The sequence below is a fragment of the Artemia franciscana genome, chromosome 15 (assembly GCF_032884065.1).
Source record: "Artemia franciscana chromosome 15, ASM3288406v1, whole genome shotgun sequence".
Lineage (NCBI taxonomy): Eukaryota > Metazoa > Arthropoda > Branchiopoda > Anostraca > Artemiidae > Artemia > Artemia franciscana.
The window spans coordinates 10,056,721-10,073,850 of record NC_088877.1 but is presented as its reverse complement, the minus strand read 5'-3'; the positions used below and the strand labels follow the sequence as shown (position 1 = coordinate 10,073,850).

Genomic DNA, 17,130 nt, shown 5'->3' with positions numbered 1-17,130 from the left:
ATAGCAGATGAACCCCGCAACGGGCACGCGTGTGTCCGGTGTGGGCATGTCGAGCAACGGGCGAAAATAACACATGTAGGTGTGGAGAAGATTCACACCCAAAACGCCTCATTTTGGTAAGTGTCTGAAGGCTACATTGGACAACATTTCTAACTAGTAATATTTTGGGTAATATATCGGGGCTTTACTATAAGGTTGTTGAAATTGGCTTTGATCTAAGACGCTTAGCTGGTTTGTTGGACCAGCTGTATCTTATTTTGACTGAATGACAGCCTTTTTTTTACCCTGATGAAACAAAAATTGACATTATCTTAAATGTTGTCGATATCTACACTTAATTGAACTGGAATACAGACAGTATTTAAATATAAATAACAAACTATTTATAAAAAAAAAATAATATTTTTGCATCTGTTCTTCAAAATAAAATTAATGAGTTTATTGCGTCTCGGGCAATATTTACGTTTGTATAAGTAATGCTAATAATTTATAATTTATAATAATATATAAGTTAATAGTAACAACAATTTATTTCTACCCTCTTTACATACAAGAAATGCACATAGAGGAGCACAAAATTGCAGAAAAATAAAAGAAACAAGAAAAACTAAAAAAAAAAGTAACATCTCAGCTACATAAGCAGTACCATTAAGCTATACAGTTAAGTGGTAAGTCGACAATGCTTTCTCGGCGTTTGCGGAAGTTGCCCACAAGCTGGTCCATTTTTGAAGAAATATTAAAAACGCCATATCTACTCGAAATGTACCGGTTGTGAGTCCAAAGTGGCAACCTCTGAAGATATTTTCAAAAACGAAGAATATAGCTCTAATTTTCTTTCGCCCAAACACATTGTGAATAAACCACAAAGGGACCAAGAAGAAGACATGTGGGGTGAAAAAAGTGTTGTAAAATCTGCCACGGCTATTTAATGAAACTGGCCTTTAGCTTGAGCAAGCAGCCCGTTTGATTTTCTATGTTTTTTTTTTCAACGCCGAGATAACAAGTATTTTAGTAGTTTTAACATTTGATCCAAACGGGAGACCTAAATAATTCAGAGGAGACGATGCAGAAATAGTTTCTGGGCCAACATTGACAGTAACGAGAGGTTTTTGGATGAACCGTAGACGAGAAATTCAATTTTCGAGGAGGCGACTTGAAGCCCAATGTCTTTGAGACCAGAGCAAACTGTATCAACTAAATTTTGGAGAATCTGGGGATCATTTCATAATATAAGAATATCGTCGGCGTAACAGAGGTTGGCTGACATTCATATAAGGCTCAATTAGAAATGGAGGAATATTTTTAGTAACGGTTTGGATGGCATTATTAAAAAAGCTAGACTAACACAGAGCCTGGTTTCCCACATGTGCGTGATAGATTTGCTAAGATGGCTACCTAGCCGCACCCGTATGAACGCATTAGCGTACCAATTCCAATAGATGGCAGAGAAAAGGATTTATTCCACTTCTCAATAGCGAAAGAAGAGCGTGTGAACGGATAATGGAATCGAACGCCTTTGCAATGTCGATTGCACACACATACAGGTTCTTTTTCAGCATCCTAAAGCGGTTTAAAATAGCCCAAAAAGTTGCGTGTGCGTTTTGCAAAACCTAAACCTTCGTGAAATCCAAACTGGTTGTCCCCATGGTTGCTCTCTATTTATTTCTTGGAAGATCAGCTTTTCAAAAAGCTTACCAATTGACCGTGCGATTCACATACTTTTGTGTTTTTGCCCTTCTTTAAGACACAGGTAACAAGAACTTCCTTAAAGAGGAGTTGGAATATATTGCTGAGAAATACAAGCCTTAGATAACGTGACAAATACTGTATAAGTGGGCTAGCGTACACGAGGTGCTCAGTTTACACCCCATTGTATTCTGGGGCTTTACCAGGTTTCAATAGACGAATTTCGGTTGGGGCAGCTGATGGTGTAACAATTACAAAGTTCCTCTTGTGGTCAAGTCTTGGCATATGGCGGAGGAGAGCATGTTTATTGTTAGTTTCAACTGGAGGAGGATCACGAGAGAAAAGCCAAGAAAAATATCTTTCCCACGAAGCGACATCGATAGGGTTAGATTGCGAGGAGGAACTTGACGCCAGCTTTGAAACTCTCCTCCAAAGTTGCTGGCGATTATTTTTTTTATCTCACGTGTTACCGTTTGAACCTGCCTATTTTTCCAATGACAGAGAGCTTTTCAGAACTTATGTTTGGTTGACTTAATAATTAAAAAAATAACACCAAAGCAAGGATGATCACAGTTGGCCCAGATCCGAAACCGACATTTATGACGGTGCTTGGTATCTTGCAATTCATCATCTTCTTTCCAGCCCTTTTTTGTGTCCCTGTTTTGACCCTTGTCGAAGGTACATATACAGAAAAGGCGACCTTAAGAGCATGCGTCAACTCAACTAGAAATCAATCAAAGTCTTCTGGAAACCTCAATGGAGTAGACAGAAGGTGGAAATGTATTTTAATTTTCATCAGCAAAGAATTAAGTTTCTACTGAAATAACGATATATCTGTCCGATCCCATGATACTTTTGTAAACCAGCAGGGTTTTCTTTTTTTTTGTCAGGGGGGCATGTAAATTTTGAACTGGAGGAGTAGATGGTCGCTTGATAGGATGCCATCTGAAACGGTTATAGTTGCAGATTGAAGTTTCGGATGATCAGACAGGACAAAATTGAGGTTTGAGGTTGACCCAGAGCTATGAACATAAGAGAAAGGTTTAGATTTAGGTAGGACAGACATGACAAGCGGAAGTGACGACAGAAACATCTGAGCAAGGGGCAATGAAGGGCCATTCAGATTCGTGTTGAAATCACCACAAAAGACAAGACACTTATTGGTAGCTTGAATTTTATGGAGAATCTTTGATAGTGACGTACAAGCTGATGCAAACTTCTTATCAGAAGTATGGGTACGGTAGTTAGTGGTTGTTTAAATACACGACAATACAAAACATCTTAGCGTAACAGCAATATAAATATCACTCAAATCTAACAAAGAAGCGGAAAACTTTTTATTTATCGCAATAGCTGTTTCACCCGAAGGTTTTCCAGGTACAACATTTGCTGACCGGAGAAAAAACTGAGAATTAGGAGAACGGTCTAACAATGACACATTATTTTCACCTAATAGGTGCTCAGCAAGACATACAATAGCAAAAGTAATATACAGATTTTTAGTAATTTCTAGTTTTTCACGGACACCATGTATGTTCTGATAAAATAGTTACATAAATTTTTAACGCCCTAGGGCTGTAACACAGTTTCTTTGGCCTTAAGTGGGTGTGGTTTTTTCATTTCTACACCAATCAAGTTGTTATGTTTGTGGGTTTTTCCCACTTCGCATATTTTATGTCTGCTTGGCACGCATAATTTTATTGCTATGATCACCCACACATCAACTACACATGGTTGGGTTTGAACATTCCCGAGCAAAACGTCCGAATCCTTGGCAGTGTAAACACTACTGGGGTTTTTTGATCGGTCGAGTGACACGAAATAAACAATATTCGATCTTCATTCCAAACCTCAATGCATGATCAAGGTAATCATTTGTCTTAAACTTCAGCTGCAGAACTCTTGAATTTCCGAAATGTGTTGTAGAAATTATACTTTCAACAAGCACGCAGATTTGAGACATATCAAAATCAGTATCCTTTTTAATAAGACCTGCGTACTTGGTTCTTATAATATTAGCCCGAATTTTCATATTATTAAATATTGTAGTCACTGCCACCATTGCAGAATCTTCATCAACCTTGTGGATTACCAATCCATTTCGGGGACTAACAATATGCTTCACCTTATCAGCAAAGCCAAGCTTCTTCACAAAGTTACGCTGATTTTTAGGGTTTTGCAAATTAATATTGTCAGGAATATTTGAAAGCACCGCAGGAGTAGAGGGGGATTGGTGAGCTGGCGTCAATGGTCAGATAATTAGGCTTGAACTCTGCAAATATGTTTCTCGTTTTTCAACTAGAAAACTAAGAATCTGGACGTATTTAGGCTCAAGGCCACTACTGTAGGGGGTCCGCTCGAAAAGAAGGCACGTCCGATGGATCGAGTTTTGCAAAACGTGGCAAATCTTCTTTTTCTTTGAAGCCGCAAAGCAGCTCAAAGATGTTCGACAAAAATGATGACGCTGGATGTGATCATCTTCTCTCAAGAATGTCAACCTTTAGTGCAACTTTGTAGGTATCAATTACCTGCTTAATTGCATAGTTTATGCGCAATGTTTATGCGCAAAACCTATCAATTGCGGAATTTTTTTTAGCTTAAACCTTTATCACAGTGTCTTTATCCTTGGCAATTGACCGTTCTAGAAAGTTCAGCACCGCGGAGAGATAAATACACCGTTGAGCACCGCGAAACTAGCCATTTATTATAATATAATATCTTCTCCAAAAACTTAGTGCGAAGCGCAGTCTATAATCATAGTCCATATAACACGCCAATTCGTCAGTAACCACACAGGTAAGCGGTAGATCAAATCCGTCCAGGGAAAAGGGAAGTGTATGGACCCACTCAACTATTCCCTGCAATTTAAGGGTAACTAAATACCGACAGGTATTTACAGTGAAAATGTGGAAATGTGGAAATGTGGGAACCTGAAGGACCTTTTCAGGTCCTTGCGCTGTGTTCCTCCCCTTTTCTGCTTGTTCTCTAAGACACCCACAGAGCACCGCCAGTGCGCAGTTTCTCTCTCTAAAAATCCTCCCAATTTGACTCCTTCTTACACTAACTCCACGAAACCCAACCTCCAGCCCATTCGTTTTATCCCTCCTCCCTACCCTGTCAATGTGACTCAGTTTCTGAGGCTTTTTGCATTTAATAATTGACTTGTAATTAATACTAATTTTTCCCACTTCCCATCAACTGGAAACAAGTTGCCTCTTTCTTATCATGTTTAGTCTATATCCTTGCCCGTCCCCCCGCCTCCAAATCCCCAAGGTAAATCCTTCTGTTACCCTACCTCTCCAACACAACATCACAATGTTAAATTAAAATCCCACCCTGGAATCTCAGAAACTCATCGAGTCTCTCTGTCGCGATTCCCCAATCGGTTTATTTTTCCTAAACTTTTAGTTACTAAAGCGGAAAGTCATAATTTTAAAAAGCTTACCGAACTCGAGTTGCTTTCAGAATCAAATCAAAAAGATATTATAGATATTACTGAAGTACACTTTCACGACCCAGGGTCCCTGCGCCTGACAAATTATTCAGAGTTTATTAAACTGTGTCCATTAGACCACTCACTCGGAAAAGTGGCGTCGTTTTTTCCTTTACTATGAGCAATCTTTACTCAAAAGTTATTCGAGTCCCGAGTATGATGAAATCCTCTGGCTGGGTATTAGACTAAAAGTGCTCCGTTGTCCATTTAGTATTATTATAATAGCTGTTTTCCATTACCCCCCCCCCCCCAAGTGAAAATATCGATTGAAAACTTAAATTCATTTTGCAATTGCATACAAGTGCTGATTTAATTATTTTCAAGTATCCCAGTGCTTGCCTGTTTTTAGCTGGCAATGCCAACGACCTTAACATGGATTCTTTTAGCTCCTCACTTAAAGTAAAGCAAATTGTTAAAATGTCAATGACTCGTGGAAATACCTGTTTTGATGTTATTTTAACTAATATGTATAATTTTTACAGACCTCCCTCAACTTTGTCCCTATTAGGTGAGAGTTATCATCTTTCGATTCATTTATCACCTTCCTCAAATTTTAAGCTAATCCTTACTTAATAAGTAATTACATTAAGGATTAAGGATTAATCCTTAATCCTTACTTTCAATTGAAACAAACTTGTTGTTTTAAATTTAATTTCTGATCGTTTCTAAATAATACCGGAAAATCCGGCTCTCTTTCAACGAAAAATACCGGTACTTGTGTAATTTACGCCACTCACTCAAGTTTACGATATGTAAAACTCGAGAACAAACCGGTTTCTTCGTTACTTAGAAACAAATTTGGGCTATATATTTACAAATTAGGGAGGGGGGGGGGTAATATATAGCGGATATGTACGCAAAATATGTTAGATGCAATTATTCTGCATTTGATGAAGTAAGAATTGTTTTCTGACTTCACACTGTCCAAATACTTTATCCCCCCCCCCTTATGTGCAAGTATAAAGCATAAGTTATAAATTTGCCATCTATTCTGTCACTTGTCTTTGTCTTCGTGCTAAGCTGAAAGAAACTAAAGAAGAAACCGGTTTGTTCTCGAGTGTTACACAGAGTAAACTTGAGTAGGTGGCGTATAATGCACAAGTACCAAAGTTCAGTTCAATCCCTCTACGGAAAGAAAAACTCAACTAAAATTTTCAAATACGGAAAGCCTTATTCTCCACGGGTAGGGGGGTTGTTTTTCGGGGGTGGGGTAAATGCCTAGAATCCTAAAAAGACAATACAACAACTTATGTGATTAAGCGAAAATATCCGAATGTAATGTAATCACTAAATAACAATCTGCTATTTCACTTATTGCGAGATTTTTGTAATTGCTGACGGCCACTGTATTCCACTTTAATGTGTTCCAAACTTAATCTGGCTTAAATTTATACAGATATTCACAGGTAGAATGTCAAACGAGAAGTTGTCTTCTCAGAGTAAAAGCACACAGAGTATAAAAAAAGTGTGAAAAGAAATATCTAAAAAAAAAGCGAAATAAAGATTAATCTAAGAACACCAAAGCATTTAAACACAAGCAACCACGAAATAAACATCAATCTAAAAACATCAAAGCTTTTAAACGCAAAACACGAAATAAACATCAATGTAAAAATACCAAAGCTTTAAAACGCAAGTAAACACAAAAGACGAAATAAACATCAATCTAAAATCACTATAGCTTTGAAACATAGCTTGTGGGCGCGTTTCTCCTTATCAGGTTTTTTCAGTTGTGCTTTTTTTCTGTTTCTCCTTTTTCTTTGTTTGTTTTGTTTGGCTTTGATTGTTTTTTATTCCCTATTTTGCTGTTTTTCGAATGTATTTCTCACCTCATGCATTATACTAATGTATTTTCATGCATTCATGCGTTGTATTTTGTGGGTGATTAAATTAAAAAAACAGCAAGTTTTATCAACTGGAGGGAGCAACATTAAAACTTAAAACGAAGAGAAATTATTACATATATGAGGGGGCTCTCCCCCTAGTCGATACCTCGCTCTTACGCTAAAGTTCGAATTTTGTTCCAGTTCTTTAAGAAAGACCCCTGAATCTCAAAGGTTGTTTAAGTAGAATAAAAAGTCCTTTTTAAAGAACTAAAAAAAACTTTAGCATAAAGAGCGAGGTATTGACTATAAGACGAACCCCCTCATATACGTAAAAATTTCTGTTTGTTTTAAGTTCTAACGTTGCTCCTTACTTTCTATTTTTTATTTAATTATATTTTTTATTTAATTTCTTATCTTTTTTAAATGACGCTGGGAAATCCAGCGCCTCCTTCATAGACTTGTCCCTCCCCCATGAAGACTTCCTCTATTGAAATATCCTCCCACGTAACCCCCTCCCCCCACCACCAAAAAAACCCCTTAACTGAAAGTAAGGAGCGACATAAAAACTTAAAACGAGCAGAAATTACTCTGTATATGAAAGGGGCTGTCCCCTCCTCAACGCCCCACTCCTTACGCTAAAATTTGATTCTTCTCACGACTCTACTTTTTAAAACAATAAAAAACTTTAGCGTAAAGAGCGGGGTGGTGAGGAGGGGACAGTCCCTTTCAGATAAGGAATAATTTCTGTTCGTTTTGAGTTTTGATGTCGAAGTTGAAAAAAAAACTTGTTTTTTTTATTTGATTTCTTAACCTTTTTGAATTAATGCAGGTTTTGATTTTTGCTCACCGTAATTGCGAAATTTGCATATTAATTTTACTTTTACTTGGCTATATAGCTTATTCAAAAATTTTATCGGACGATTTTGAGAAAAATGGGGGAGGGGCCTGCTTGCCCTCCAATTTTTTGGCTACTTAAAAAGGCCACTAGAACTTTTAGTTTTATTTACGAACGTTTTTACTAGAAATAAATATACATAAATTACGAATTAGTTTACGTAACTAACTTCTATATTCATATATTTTTATTAGGTTTATGATCCCTGAATTACACAGCCGTTTAATTACAATACATTTAATTACATTTTTTAATTATTTACCATTATATTACGAATTATTTAATTCGTAATATAATATAATTTTAATTATTTAATTACAATAAAAATAACTCTTTTGAAGTTACTAAAAATACTTTGGCGTAAAGATTGAGGTATTGAGGAGGAGACGAACCCCCTCATATACGCAATAATTTCTGTTCGTTTGAAGTTTTAATGTTGCTCCTTACTTCCAGTTGAAAAAAATGTTTTAATTTTTTAAAATTAAAGTCGTTTTTTTAACTGTGCTGAAAAATTCACTGCCCCTTCATGGAAATTCACTTCCCCGTGATATATTCCTCCATTGAAAGATCCTTCCGTATAACCCCTCACCCCGACCCCGCCCAACCAGAAAAAAAAACTTTAAACCTATGTATACTTCCCAATAACCAATACTATATGTAAAAATTGGGCAAAGTTCATAACTTACCGCCCTTTCCCCGTGGACTGTGGGGGATTAAGTCGTCCTCAAAGACACAGTTATTAGATTTATAGACTATGCTCAACAAAATGGCTATCTCAAAATTTGATCTGGTGACTTTGAGGAAAAATGAGTGTGGGAGGGGGCCTAGTTGCCCTCCAATTTTTTGGTCACTTAAAAAGGACACTTGAAATTTTAACTTCCGTTTGAATTAGTCCTTTTGCAACATTTTAAGACCACTAGGTTAATACGATCACACCTGGGAAAAAAGAAACAACATCAAAAACAAATAAACAGGCATCCGTGATCTTTCTTCTGGCAGAAAAAACAAAATTGCACATTTTTGCAGATAGGAGCTTGAAACCTTTACCGCAAGGTTCTCTGATACGCTGAATTTTATGACGGAATTTTCATTAATGTTTTATGACTTTTAGGGGGACCCCTTTTTTCGAAAACAAGGCAAATTTTCCCAGGCTCGTAACTTTTGATGGGTAAGGCTAAACTTGGTGAAAGTTATATATTTAAAATCAGTATTAAAAATCAGGTTCTTTTGATGTATCTATTGGGATCAAAATTCCGTCTTTTAGAGTTTCGGTTACTATTTACCCAGGTTGCTCCTTACTTACAGTTAGTTACCACGAACTGTTTGATATGGGTAGGTTTGTCCCTTCGTCAAACTTGATGAAACTCATATATTTAAAATCAGCATAAAAATCGGATTCTTTTGTTATATCTATTGGTATCAAAACTCCGTTTTTTAGAGTTTCTGGTACTTTTGAGCCGGGTCGCTTCTTGCTTACAGTTCTTTACCACGAACTGTTTGACAATGGGCAAAGTTCATTGCTTGCATCCCTTCCCCGGGGACTTCGGGGGATTTAGTCATCCTCAAAGACACTGTCATCAGATTTTTGACTATGCTGAACAAAATGGCTATCTCAAAATTTCGATCGAGTGACTTAGGAAAAAATGAGCGTGGGAGCCTTCCCACGTTGCCACCTTGTTGAACATTGCAACGTTGAACCTTGTTGCCTTCCAGTTTCTTTGGTCTCTTTAAAATGGCACTAGATCTTTTAGTTTCCTGTTCGCATGAGCCCTCTCGTGATACTCTAGGACCACTGGGTCGACGCGATCACCCTTGGGAAAAAAAATAAACACGCATCTGTGATCTTTCTTCAAAATATAAAATTACACATTTTTGCATGTAACAGCTTAAAACCTTCTACATTAGGGTTATCTGATACGCCGAATCTGATGGTGTGATTTTCATTGAGATTTTATGAATTCTAGGGGGTGTTTTTCTCTTTTTTCAAAAATAAAGCAAAGTTACTCAGGCTCGTAACTTTTTTTTAAACTTGATAAAACTAATATATTTGAAATCAGCATAAAAATCCGATTCTTTTGATGTATCTATTGGTATCAAAATTCAGTTTCATAGAGTTCGTTTACTATTTAGCTGGGTCGTTCCTTACTTACAGTTTGTTACCACGAACTGTTGGAAATATAAGTAATAATAATAACAAAACAAAACCAAAGTGAATATTTACAGCTGGGAGGACACACAGCAAACGGAGATCTCTGATAAATCTCTAAACGTTTTGTAAATCTCTGTTTCTTTCTGTTCATTACGCAAGACTTCGTAAAAAAACGAAAAAGGAAATCCGTAGGATCAGCATTTAAAGGAGTTTTAACCTGAAAAGTATTACAATCGTTATTAAATTGTATTAAATTGTCATCCTGTAATGAATTGTAAATATCATAAGTTGTATTAAAGCTGTCGTTTTAGGGGGAAGATAAAAGGGGGATTTTAGGGGGAAGGGGGTATAAAATACGAAGTTTACCCTCTCTATTTTTCTGCTTCATTTTCTGACCTAGTAACACTTAACTGATGTCTTGTAAATGCCTTATCAGTATCGATGAGATGTGTGAAAAATCTCTGTTTTTCTTAAAAATCTAAACGTTTTGTAAAACGTCTGTAAATCTCTGATAAATTCTTTCAAAAAACAAACGAAAAATTCTTCGCGCTTGTGGCTGATAAATTTTAGAGGACTTAACTTTTAAAGAAGTTTTGAAAGTAGCTGAATAATAAGGAAATATATAGGACACTATAGGGAATGTCGTGACGTTCAGGCATAACTGCTAAAGTAGTTAATAATATTAAAGTCGATATTTTTAAAACATGTTGTTAAAGTTTTTTTTGTGTTTTTTTTTTATTTTTCTTCCTCAGCCGTCGATCTTTGCGCTAAAGCTTAACTTTTCCGCCCAATCCTTCAAGAACGACTCCTGAAACACGAGGTTCGTTTAATTGGAATAAGAAGTTCACTTTTAAAAGCCCAGCCAAATGTGAAAAGATGTGTAATAAGTTGTCGGAAAAACAAATAATATTGCATTGAAGTCGATTGACTTCTTAAATGAAAAATTACGATTTTTTTTTGGTAATTGAGAAAACCAAATACAAAAGTCTGGATATTTCAACAACATATACAGTGATAGTCATCAGTGTTCATACTAAAGCATTAAAATTAAAACTTGCATATTTATGCTGAAAAAATTACTTCCGGTTCATTCACTAGATCTGTCTGAGAGAGTTCAATAACTGGGTTCATCCAAAGTCTTGAGTTGTAAATTTTTTTCTTTAATGCTGCCTATATGTAAGTTGAATTTCTAATAAAGGTGGTACAATCTTCCTCGTCCTAATTTCAAAAATCTGGATAGTTCGACCATAAATTCCTTAAATATTGCATAAACATTTCTTTTGAATAAAATATTTACAAAGCTTCAGAGACCACATCAAAAACTAGTTTTCGGAACAAAATCATCACAACTTTTGCTTTTACGAAGGGTGAATTTATTCGGTTTAGAAGTTTTTTTTCTTTTTCTTTCTTTTTATTTCTTTTTTTCTTTCTTTTGTTTCAGCGTGTGAAGACGGATGCGAAAACTCCCATTTTTACTTTTAATATTTAGAATAAGAAGCTAGGATTGGCAGAGAAGGCTGAATCGCTTATGGCAAGGTCTTAGGATTAAAATCGAAGGCCAGAATATCCAGATTTGCATTTGGAAAAGATGTAAAGAAAAATATCTCTAAATGACAATCCAGAAGCGATGATCCAGACCCTATCCCCCCCCCCCAAAAAAAAAGAGGCTAAACTACAGGTGATGGTTTGGGAAATTTTTCGAAGATGAAATGGGTCTCGCTATATGAGATCACTCTCTAAACAGCGCAATATTGATTATTATTATTTATTTAAGAATTAACGACGCTTCTTGACCTTAATCCCCTCGCTGGGATGATCAAATTTCCCGCCAGAATGATTTTAGCTTCTTCCTCAGTTAATTTTTTGTCTTTTACATGGGATAAGGTTATGTGTTGTTATTTTTTTTTTTTTTTTTCATTCTTGTCAAATGATTTCTGGTGTTGCTTTTCGTCTCGTTTACAGAGAAGATTTTGTCCTATTTAAAGGATCGGAGCACATTAATCATGCATGTAAGCAGTATAATCAATCTTGCCAAGCTTGTCTCGGATGCCCCCTTTTCTGATATGGTGCTCGAAGTAAACTTTTGGCATTCGGGCACACCCTGGATTAATTTACTTTCTTAAAGTCGGACAACTAAATTTTCTTTTATAGTATAATGGTACGACTTTATGAAAATATGACGTCATTTTTTGAATTGCGGTAATTTGAAACTGCATAAAAAATACAACAGTGCAGATAGATGACGTCATTTTCGGTTATAAATATCAAAGTAATGCTAAACTCGTGACGTCATTTTTGGTATATAAACAGCTAATTTCTTAGCAATAGCTATTAGTAACAAAAGACATTTCTCAAGTGTGATATCACTATTGGCTAGAAAAAGTTTTTTTCTCAAATTCAAAAATGGAACATCAAAACATACGTTCTAATAAATCACAAGAAAACAGAGTGTCGTTGTTAGCAGAGAAATTCGAACGGCTCGTTCAGAAAAGGCATACGAGAGAATTGGGTTATGATAAAGAATGCTCGTTTCCTAACAGAAGAGTGGCTGACCAAATATGTATGCTGGAAGAAGGGCAAAGACAAAAACTAACAAATAATAACTCCAAATTTCAAACAGATGTGGTGAAATATCTTGTAAAAAATGGATCAAACCCAAATTTGAAGAATAATTTCCAGAAAACAGCTTTACATCTGGCCGCTGAAGAAAGCAGACTAGATATCTGTCAGCTGTTAGTTTCCAATGGCGCGACTGTAGATGCCAGAGATTCTGGAAATTGCACACCATTACATTATGCTGCCAGACGAGGCGCATTAGCTATTTGCCAGTTTCTAGTTTCAAACGGTGCTCTTGTAGATGCATTAGATTCTGACAATCTTTCACCTATTGATTACGCTAAGAATTCAAATGCAATGATTGTGGCTAGATATCTTGAAGAATGTGTCCTCTGGTGGCGCTTTGGGCTTAAGCTCCAGAAAACAGCTTTACATCGAGCCGCTGAAGAAAACAGACTAGATATCTGTCAGCTATTAGTTTCCAATGGCGCGACTGTAGATGCCAGAGATTCTGAAAATTGCACACCATTACATTATGCTGCCAGACGAGGCGCATTAGCTATTTGCCAGTTTCTAGTTTCAAACGGTGCTCTTGTAGATGCATTAGATTCTGACAATCTTTCACCTTTGGATTACGCTAAAAATTCAAATGCAACATCTGTGGCTAATTATCTTGAAGAATGTGTTCTGTGGTGGTGCTTTGGGTCTCACTGAATAATATATGTGCTTAGATAAAATGAAAAGGGAATATATAAAAATAAGTGCTGTTTTGGTTCATAGGGATATTATTTTGTTTAGCGTACGCGTACGTTAACCATCAACTCTGAGTTTTGAAATGGAGGGTGAATTTCAGTTTAACTTTATTATTGATTCTTTGTTCAAAATTATTTTTTTCGTCTGAATAAACAATATATTCATTATTTGTTGCTCAAGTATACTAGGCTGCAGGTCTATTTGAAAGAAACTGCCTCTTTTTTATGTTTATAAAACTGTTTTCTACTTTTTTACAACAGTAACAGCAAAGGAATTCAGGGGTAAGAGTTGCTGCTGAAACACTTGCAATATAAACAGCAGTTTTAGATCTCATAATCACTAGACTGTCCCTGAAATAGATCGAATAAAAAAAAAACAAGTTTTTTAACTGCAAATAAGGAGCGACATTAAAACTTAAAACGAACAGAAATTATTCCGTATATGAAAAGGATTGTCCCCTCCTCAACGCTTCGCTCTTTGCGCTAAAGTTTTTTATTGTTTTAAAAAGTTGTTTTAAAAATGTTTTAAATTTGAAAGGTGTCTTTAAAAATTTTTAAAAGAGTTGTGAGAAAGAGTCAAACTTTAGCGTAAAGAGCGAGGGGTTGAGGAGGGGACAACCCCTTTCATATAAGGAATAATTTCTGTTCGTTTTGTTTTAATGTCGCTCCCTACTTGCAGTTAGAAAAAAACTTTTTTTTTATTTAATTTCTGAACGTTTTTGAATAAATGCAGGTTTTGATTTTGGCTCAACGGACATGAATAATTAAAACGAAAATTGCATATTAATTTTTTTTGCTAAATGGCTTTCTCATAGTTTTGATTGGTGAATTTGATAAAATAAATTGGGTGGTGGAGGAGGCCTAGTTGCCCTCCAATTTTTAGTTACTTAAAAGTGCAACTAGATATTTTTTTTTTATGAACGTTTTTTTTAGTAATATACATACGTACCTTACGAATTAACTTACCTAACGAACTTCTATAATTGTTTATTTTATTACGGATATGAGGGGTTTTGCCCCCTCGTCAATACCTCGCCCTTTACACTAAAGCTGGAATTTTGTTCCAAATCCTTAAGAATGACCCCTGAATCACGAAGACCGTAGAATAAATAGTTGAAATTACTAAAAATGCTTTAGCGTAAAGAGCAAGGTATTGTGGCGGAGACGAACCCCCTTATATACGTAATATTTTATGTTCGTTTTAAGTTTTAATGCTGCTCATTACTTCCAGTTGAAAAAAGAATATTTATTTTCTCATTGTTTTTTTTTTTAATAATGCTAGAAAATCCTGCGCCCCTTCATGGAAATTCTCTTCCCTCGTGATAAATTCCTCCATGGAAAGATCCTCTCATGTAATCCTCACCCCCGACCCACCCCCACCCCAACATAAAAAAGTCCCCTTGAAAACATCTGTAAACTTCATAATAACCATTACTATATGTAAACAATGGTCAATGTTTGTAACTTGCAGCCCCTCCTCCTGGGACTGTGAGGGATTAAGTCGTCCCCACAGAAATAGCTATTAAGTTTTCGACTATGCTGAACAGAATGTCTATCTAAAATTTTTGATCCCGGTGACCTTAGGAAAAAATGAGCGTGGGAGGGGGCCAAGATGCCCTCCGATTTTTTCGGTCTCTTAAAAAGGGCACTAGAACTTTTAATTTACATTAGAATGAGCCGTCTCATGACATTTTACGACCACTGGGTCGATACGATCACCCCTGGGAAAAAACAAAACGAAAAACGAACAAACAAATAAACACGCATCCGCGATCTGTCTTGTGGCAAAAAGTACAAAATTCCACATTTTTGTAGATAGGAGCTTGAAACTTCTACAGTAGGGTTCTCTGATACGCTGAATTTGATGGTGTGATTTTCGTTAAGGTTCTATGACTTTTTGTGGGTGTTTTCCTCCTATTTTTTAAAATAAGGTTATTTTTCTCAGACTCGTAAATTTTGATGGGTAGGCCTAAGACTAAACTTGGTGAAACTTATATATTTAAAATCAGCATTAAAACGTGATTCTTTTGATGTAACTATTGGTACCACAATTCCGTTTTTTAGAGTTTCGGTTACTATTGAGCCGGGTAGCTCCTTACTACAGTTCGTTACCACGAACTGTTTGATAACAAAGCCTTATCTTTTGAAAAAGCATAAAAAAGCCATCAGGCTGTATGTTCACCTTATTCCTAAGTCAGTAGTTTAAACTTCTTTATGTTTATCTATATCTCTTTTTGTTCTAGCATGTCACCGTTTGGAGAGCTACTGTGGTAAAGATCTAGAATAGGGGCTATTGAGAAGGAAACACTTTAAGAACTCAGTTTTTACACCGTAATATACCGAAGAGGCTAATTGTAATCAATATATTTTCACTGCAGTTCCACTATGCTTTACCCGCCTCCCCCCTAATGTGGAAATATATAACCCCAATTGTATGTTTCCAGTTCATTCTTCCTTTTTCTAGCTCTTGTTTCATCACAGTTGATCCAATTTACAGGTACCTGGGTTGAAAAAAGATAGATACGTGGTAGAACGCATGGGAAATAGACAATTTGAACTTAACTTCAGCATATTGGAGGGGAGGGGTTTAAGTATAGCGGAGCTACAGTCAAAATGTAATGTTTACAATTAGCCTCTTGGGTATATTATGAAGTAAAAATTGTTTTCTTAATAAGATTCCTTCTCGATAGCCCCAATTCTGGACATTTTCGGCTGCTATTCCTAGCCTTTATTGGAAAGCGAGATAAATAAGATAAATAAATAAGTAAATAAATAAATAAGTAAATATATAAATAAATAAATAAGCAAGATAAATAAAAAAGGATTTAAGTAGACTAGTGCGTTCACCTTGTCTTTATGTCAGTTATGTAATCTCATTGAGGCTAGGATATATTGACGGAACAGAGAATAAAATTGTGGTAAACTGTTTCATTCTAGTCTTTAGTTCGGAAATGGACTTTTGCAACAGAATTATCCTAGGGACTAGGTTATCTCTAAACCTTCTGAACAACTCCTGCTTAGCCGACTATCCTTAGATAATTGTTTAGCATATGCAAGTCATATATGACCTTCTATTAAAGGTATTAAGACTTTTTAATTTCGGAAATATTATTTCATAGCCTATCATTTTTTAGTTTAAAATACATCGGCTAGTAAATGAAATACTCAGTAGAACGCCCAAGCGTGAAGCTTGCTTTTAATGGTTCAGATGAGTTAAGATTATTTGAAATTGATTCGCAAATGAAATCATTGAAGCTAGTCAAAAGAAAAAAAATGAAAATTTTTGGTAACAGCAAAGACTTTGTTAATGTCATGGTGCCCAGCCTTATTTGATTTTTGCTTAACTGAAAATGGTCGAGGTAGACGAGCACTTTTGTGGGTATAGCTATTGCTCCTAGGCCGACAAATAAGGGACGGAGAGTCGATCACATTACTGCAGTGAAGCCCTCTGCGCGAGGGGACACCTGTTTCAAAGTCAACGGGCAATGAGGAGAGACTGTAATGCCACAAGGAGACTTGCGGGGGGAACAGAGTTAACTTTAGTGAGGATATTTCTGCTATAGCTCCAGGATCGACTGACGGGACCTTCGGTTGCTTACGCTTGGTCGCTTTGGATAGGAGACAATTGTGAAATTTCTAGAACTCGAAATTAAATTCAGGCAGTACACATCTTAACAAATTAAAATGAATTGCTATATGATAACTGACTTCCGGAACAGTGCTGTCACTTACTTGAAGTACTACTTAAGTAAAATTTTCCATTACTTGTAATT

At 36.0% G+C, this 17,130-nt stretch overlaps 1 protein-coding gene across 3 annotated transcripts in view; it reads left to right on the top strand.

Annotated features, from left to right (window-relative positions):
- Positions 1–17,130, top strand: part of LOC136036028 (ubiquitin carboxyl-terminal hydrolase 33-like) — a 95,759-nt gene that overhangs the window by 45,285 nt on the left and 33,344 nt on the right. The gene's annotated exons all lie outside the window — the stretch shown is intronic.